The sequence below is a fragment of the Marmota monax genome, unplaced genomic scaffold, assembly GCF_021218885.2.
Source record: "Marmota monax isolate L192 unplaced genomic scaffold, Marmota_monax_Labrador192_F-V1.1 WCK01_AAM20220418_F8-fsc00018, whole genome shotgun sequence".
In the NCBI taxonomy this organism is placed as follows: domain Eukaryota; kingdom Metazoa; phylum Chordata; class Mammalia; order Rodentia; family Sciuridae; genus Marmota; species Marmota monax.
Genome location: NW_026692201.1, coordinates 12,057,744 through 12,065,428, shown reverse-complemented (window position 1 = coordinate 12,065,428; position 7,685 = coordinate 12,057,744). Strand labels below are relative to the sequence as shown.

Below are 7,685 nucleotides of genomic sequence, written 5' to 3'. Positions count from 1 at the left end.
TTAGAAATATAATTATAAATAAGGAATTTGTTTTAGCTTAATAACACTTTATACTGAGTGCATTTTCCATCCAACTATAGAATTGCAAAAATCTTGTTTATCATTTATGGTATTATTGCTGTAAGTAACTGGATATCAGCCATGTCAAAGCTGGAACAACGATAAGACACAATATGGGCCTTTTAGGATGGCTTCAAAACTCTTTTATAGCTGTTTTAAAAAGACATCTCCTTTCATTCATTTCTTCAATCATGAAAATACACTTCTCCCTTAGCTGCTAAGAGACTCCATTACTCATTATGTTCTGTTTGTTTGCTTAGCAAAAATTGTGTAATAAGGATTGTAATGCATTCCACTGTTGTCGTGTATTTAAAAATAATAATAAAATAAAAGAGTAAAGAAAAAAGAAATTTAGTTCTACTAACACATGATAGAAATTGCTTTGTTTTTTCTACCTCACTCTTACTCTTCTTTTTTTGTTGTTCCTCATAACCTCACAAAGCTGGAAAGTTTCCCTATGACAACATAGCCACCCTAAACAGGGGCCAGCTACATCTTATCTTTCTACTCTGAGTTTGTAATGAGTAACTGGAACAAGAATAATAATAATAATCAATGAATCATTACTAAATGAGTTTTTTTTTTACTTAAATACCGAAATGGAATAATGGTGATGTCATTCTGGAAATCCTTTCTGACACTGCCAGTCTGAGTTTGCTGCCTTTCAATCAGCTCTTTTATTTCTCATCTATTGTATACAACACAATAGGTGAAATCTGCTTCTTGCAATGGAATATAACAAAATATTCACTTTCTACCTCTACTAAATATACAAGAATTTTTATAAGAACCATGAAAAAAAATATGCACAAAACACATGGAACTCTAGAAGCATCCAGGAGACCAAGTATTAGAAAACAAGTTGTTTATTTGGGAAGGTCAAAGATCAAGAGTGGGGATGAAATAAGAAAAAGAAGTTTGCCATTACAGATTTTTATTTAGCAAGCTGACAGAGGAAATGACTAAAGCTTAATGCTGGAAGCAAACTGTGAAATAGAACACCACAATGTGTGGAGATGAGGAACAGAAGCTTTTCTCAAGTCTTCTGAGTACAGGGTTGGATGGTAAATTCCCCAGCACTGTTGGTATCAAGAGTGTGTTTCTTCAGTTCAGGGCTAAAGAGTCTTCAGGCATAGAGATGCAGATGCTGACCATTCCAATAGGGGAGTTTGAGCACTTTTCGGTGAGTGAATGGAGCCCTGTGGGAAGGACAATGACAGCATTAACTACAAGGAATGGCAAGAACTACTATGGACCCTGTAGAGTTAGAGAGTCTCTTACTCATCCAGTTAGAAACATCAACAACAGGTCGGGACTTCTTGGGTGACTGTTAGGAAAGAAGAGAAAGCATCAACATGACAGAGCAAGGAAATTCTAACCCAAAGGGTATATGAAGAAAGAGCTGAGAAAAATAGTCTCTATATGAGGTATCTGAATTTGAGTCATAATTTTAACACTAAACCGATGTGATTCTGCAATCTGTATACGGGGTAAAAATGGGAGTTCATAACCCACTTGAATCAAATGTGTGAAATATTATATGTCAAGAGCTTTGTAATGTTTTGAACAGCTAATAAAAACATAAAAATAAAAATAAAAATTTTAACACTAATTATCAAAGTATTTACAGTTACAGTTACTTCATAAATATCACTAAGATAAGCATGTTACTCTTAAAGGTTAATATTATTAACATGTAAACACTATCCCTAATCAATAGCCTGATTAACTTTATTAAAAAGTTTATTTTAAAGAGTAAAGTTATCCCTTTTCTTCATTGAAAACACACACTTTCCTAAAACAAGATAAAAATTTCTGGAAATAAATATGCATATATATATATAGATAGATAGATAGATAGATAGATAGATATTCATATATATATATATTTACATATACATATGCTTAACTATAGACTCAATCTATCCCATAAAAATTGTTGTTTCCTTGTGAATAATATACATATATATATAACCATCCACTCAATCTCCCAATCAAGAGTACAGGAAGGGAGTCATATTTCTTCTCTTCTTCGTCTCACTCAAGAAGTAAAAAACCATCCTCCCAATTATTGGAATCAAAAAACCCAGGGGCTGGGGCTGTAGCTGAGTGGCACAGCAGTTGCCTAGCATGTGTGAGGTACTGGGTTCAATCCTTAGCAACACATAAAAATAAACAAATAAAGGCAAGCTTTCCATCTATAACTACACAAAACAAAATAAAAAACTAAGAGTTCTCCCATTTTCCCCACATACCTTCCATCTGTGTACACCATCACCTTGACCTCCAAAACATAATCCACTCTAAATCTAGAACTATGCTATCTTCAGTGCTATCATTCCTTGTTAAATTATTATTGCTTTGGTATGGACTATTATAATATCCTCATGATTTATCTCTTCAACCCATCTTTCTACCTATTACTGATTCCGTATACAATATGATAGTGTTTTCTAGAAGTGGAAATCAGTTCATGCTGAACTCCTATTGTAATTTCTCTTTTGAATTTTCACCACATCAGAATAAAATCCAGTCTTCTTAGTCTATTTACAAAATTTCAGATAATCTGTTCCCTGGCTTTTTCTTATTTCATCCCCACTCTTCATCTGGCATCATTTCTCAGTAATGGACCCCCACCCCACATTGTGCTCATATTCATTTTTATTTGCATTACTTGTTAGGAACCCAAGTATTTAATTTCCAATTTATAGTTAAGAGTATTTTAAAGAATGAGGAAGTCAGAAAAGGCACACTCATACATCGCTGGTGGGACTGCAAATTGGTGCAACCAATATGGAAAGCAGTATGGAGATTCCTTAGAAAACTTGGAATGGAACCAACATTTGACCCAGCTATCCCATTCCTTGGTCTATAGCCAAAGGACTTAAAAATAGCATATTATAGTGACGCAGCCACTTCGATGTTTATAGCTGCACAATTTGCAACAGCTGAGATGTGAAACCTATATATATATATATATATATATATATATATATATATATATATATATATATAATCTTTAACTGTGGTATATATACAATAGAATATTATTCAGCGTTAAAAGAGAATAAAATTATAGCATTTGCAGGCAAATGGATGGAGTTGGAGAATATCATGATAAGCGAAGTAAACCAATCCCCTAAAAATCAAAGGCCAAATGTTTTTTTTTGATAAGTGGATGCTGATCCATAATGGGGGGAAGGGTGTGGGGAGAATAGAGGAACTTTGTCTGGGCCAAGGGGAGTGAGGGAAGGGGAGGGGGCATGGGAGTAGGAAAGATGGTGGAAGATAACAAACATCATTACTCTAGGTACATGTATGACTGCTTATATGATGCAACTCTATGTTGTGTAAAAACAGAGAAATGAAAAGTTGTGCTCCATTTGTGTACAATGAACCAAAAGCTTTCTGATGTCATGTATAACTGATTAGAATAGTAAAAAAAAAAAATTAAAAAGAATGAGGAAGTCTTAATCCAGTAAAATGACACGATCAATAAAGCATTTCAACAAATGTGGTTACTTTGAGCACAGCTACGGTATGTGTTAGGAACCATGAGTGGGTTTAATATTGTTTCTGCATGAAAAGGTGCTAATGAGAGAGATGAGGCTGGAAAGGAAGTAGGAAAAGGATTATAACAGGCCTTCTTGGCTTTGTTAGAACATTGAATTCTATAGGATCTTTGTAGACTCTCATAAAAGCTGTAGTTTGTTTCTCCCCACCCCCAAGAGGGAAAAATCACTTAGAAGTACTTTAACAAAATTTTGCATATAATTTCATGATGTATCCTGACTGCCTGGGCACAATTCTTAAATCAGGGTTAAATGTCCTGAGCCAATCCACAGAGTATTTTGGAGTCCCTGAAAGATGTTAATTGGTATGGTATTTTTTTAAAGAGAGAGAGAGAGAGAGAGAGAGAGAGAGAGAGAGAGAGAGAGAGAGAGAGAGAATTTTAATATTTATTTATTTTTTTTTAGTTTTTGGCGGACACAACATCTTTGTTTGTATGTGGTGTTGGGATCGAATCCGGGCCGCACACATGACAGGCAAGCGCGCTACAGCTTGAGCCACATCCCCAGCCCCAAATTGGTGTGGTATTTTAAGAAATTTGTCATGGTGGACTTTTACTTTCAATAGAATAAAAATGAAAAAGATAATATTGAAGATGGAAGAATGGTTTGTAAATTATTCAATTAAGTCCAGAAATGTTGAAAAGGAAAATAATGGAATTTATAAACATGTTATTTACCAGATGATTGCTAGAGGAATAAATGATTGATTGTATATGATAAGTGATGAGAAAAAAGTAGTAAATATTAATCCCCATGCTTAGATTCCTCTTATATCCCATTCTTTTTTTTCTTTTTTTTTTTGACAACTCTTCTACTTGTTTGTTCAAAACTACACAATAAGCTCAAATGCAAAGCCAAGTTTGAGAACTGTCATTTCAAAAGATAGCCAATTCAGTTGTTCCACTCCTAGTGATTCTAAGGCTCTGATGAAGACATAAGGGTCCTTCTTTACAATATTTACCAACTACCTTTTATGAAATAAATGTACTTTATTTGATTTTATGATCTTAGGTCAAAAATCAATGAAACCAATAGCCAAACTGATGTATTGTCTGCTACTTTATTGCCTAAAAGGACTATCTTTACCAAATGTTTACAGTAATTTTGAATATATTAGGAAAATGGAATTAAAATCTTTAAATAAAGCCTCAAAAACACTTAAGAAATTTTTACTTTTTTGAATGAGATGTTCATATAAATACTTGTTAATTTGAACTGAATTATAGAAGGCAGTAAGATACCCATATATTGATGTAAAAGAAAAGTTTAAGTACACCACTAGAATAATTTTAAGATAACATAATTCCTACAGCTTGAGCAAATTGGCTTTAAGTAAATGAAATGACTCTGGCTCTTACAATATTAAAACTATCAAACAGACAGTAATGCATTAAAAACAGCTTAGAAAGGAATACAGTGTTTTAAAACATGTAGATGAAATTTGACTTACTGATAAAATTAAAATGCAATGTCATTTTTCACTCTCATGCTTAAGTTTTGCATTGTTTGCAACAATATGACTTTTTAAAAAAGGTTTCAAATTTTATTTAACTTGACAAGTTATAAAATAAAATGTTCCTCTTCACTAGACATTGTACATTGCCATTGCCTTGAGTAGAGCAAAAGACAAGAATTCTTTACAAAACCATGAAAACACTAGATATTTCTCATTGGAGAACAATTACATATATGTACTGCCTTCTCCCCAATAATTAGAAATAATTGCATATTAACAGCTCATTTTATTTTGATATTCTTCCTTAATCTATTACAAATTGCTTTCTAAGGGATATGTCATTTGATCCTCACAATAATTTATGGGTTAGATAGAGCCAGTGTAAACCCCAAAAGATTTGAGGTTTCAATTTTGACTTGCCAAAGGTAAGAAAAAAAAAAGCTTGTACATTTTATATTCTTATCACTTGTAGATCAAGAGATTTTCAATGTGATTGTTGTACACATGAAAGGAGTCAGGCTTATTGTAGTGAGAACTGTATTTGCACTTTTTTATGTTCAGAAACAGGCACTATGAATAGATCATGCTAATGCTCTCCAGGATCTCTACATAAAAGTTTCACAAAGTGGAAAAAAAATCACAATATAAAGACAAAGACATAGAAAACAACCTATGAATGAGAAGTTAGAAATGGATGTATAGGTATATTATTCTTCAGGAGCAAAGAATATAAAAAGAAAATAGAATGAGTGGGTTATAGACTTGAACATGATAATAAGCAATACAATTTAATAAAACAATAAATAAAAGCAGCATGACCTGTGGATGCAATTATCTCTGCGTTGGAATTCTAGAACACTACCTATTCCAATAAAATGCAGCTCACTTTATTTTAATTGAATGAACCTGCCTAGTTAGGAACACTTCTCTGGCAGTTATTTTGTTAAAGTTTCAATGTCTTTTGAGTTAACAGAAAGACATTCGTTAAAAGGAAGAATCAGACAAGAACAAGAGAGAATTGTGTAAGAGTTATGATAAGGAAACAGACCAAATAAAACATATTAACAACTGTTGACTGGTATAAAAGCAGAAGAAAACAAAACACACACACAGGCACACACAAACACACACACTGCAATTTAGCAAAGAATGCATTTATAACAAATTCTACTTACTTTCTTGCTTTGAGCAAAGTTCAGCCTAAAAAGCTGCCACAGGTTGTGTGTGGAATGTTTGCCTAGCGAGTGAGCATATGGAAATCCTTGGGTTCCACCCCTAGTACTTCAAGGGGAAAAAAAAAATTGCTATGTACTTTATGTACTTTTACTTCTTGTGTAAATTGCTTTCCAGAGATGTTAGGACAAGAATTAAATAGGCACACTTGATCTAATTTCCAGCCTGCAATGAAACACTAAACACAGGGTTTTAGAGCAATATGGTGAATGAACAACAGATTCCAGCCATCTTCTAGCCACAAAGACACCAATTCAAACATACAACTACCCAGAAACACAAAGGAAGGCAGGCAAAAGTCATTTTGTTTGATTTTATTCTAATTACAAGAAAAAATACATGGGAAAGGAGAAAGGGAAAGTTTGTCCATGTCACCACTGTGAGCTCCAAGCAGCAGTTCCATGGAAAGAGAAGTTACCCACTGAAGAAGGGAGAGGAAAGTAAATCAGAGAGCATAACTCCAACATTAGGACTTCAGTCAGCCAGTAGCACCTGGTTGCAATAGGTTTAGGCTAGGAGTCTAACTCAGCAGCAGGCATCCCACAGCAGCAAAGATTTGGTACTGGCCTCATGTGGTGGTGATTTGGGAGGCTGTGGGATCTGGGTGTAATTTAATATTATGGTATCAATAGTCATAGGACTGCCTATAAATTTGCTCCCCAAACCTAAAGCAGAACAACACAGAGAGAGGAATTCTCCACTTGGAGGAAGTCATTATATAGAAGCCGTGGGCAGTCCCTTGAGGACAAGGCCTAGAGTCAGGCCTGACCTTAGGGCAGTGGCTGCAGATGAAGTATTCTGGCTTACCCTGGCCTCAGTGGAGTCTTATAAGGATAGAGAACCAATTTTTGAACACCCTTTCAGTTCATTTTAAGCAGCACACAAACTGGGTATTTAAGACAGACCTGGACTTGGAGTTCCCTCTATTGTTAAAAGATAACCGCACACAAAATAAAGGACATGATCACTGTGGACTGAGGGTGCCCTCAAGTGCTAAAATAGCAGGAATGCACATAAGCTCAACCTACTTTATATTTCTGAAAGACAGGTGCAGTCTGATTGTGGAGACTGAAATGAATACCTGAAATGAATAATCCTTCAAAGTTCAGACAGCTTTGCTCACCAACCAGTTTCAAGAACTTTCAAGAAAATATAAACTCATCCAACAGAAAGAAAGAATAGTGTAACAATAACTGATACATATCGACTCCTGAATGGAGGATTCAAATGAACTGTTTTAAGGAAGCTCACCAAGATTCAAGCAAACCAAGATAAATGACTCAATAGCAGAGAGGAAAAACAAAAATTAAAGTAATTTTTAAAAATTACTGATATAATTTTAGCAAAATTACTGAAGTGTTTTA

At 34.2% G+C, this 7,685-nt stretch overlaps 1 long non-coding RNA gene across 1 annotated transcript; it reads right to left on the bottom strand.

Moving 5' to 3' along the window:
- Positions 1-908: 908 nt before the first annotated feature.
- LOC124080763 (uncharacterized) lies at positions 909-6,361 on the bottom strand. Its single transcript, XR_006847839.1, has 2 exons — positions 6,264-6,361; positions 909-1,259 (listed from the first exon to the last, which is right to left on the bottom strand). It is a non-coding gene; the product is annotated as an uncharacterized LOC124080763 (long non-coding RNA).
- Between the last annotated feature and the right edge of the window lie 1,324 nt (positions 6,362-7,685).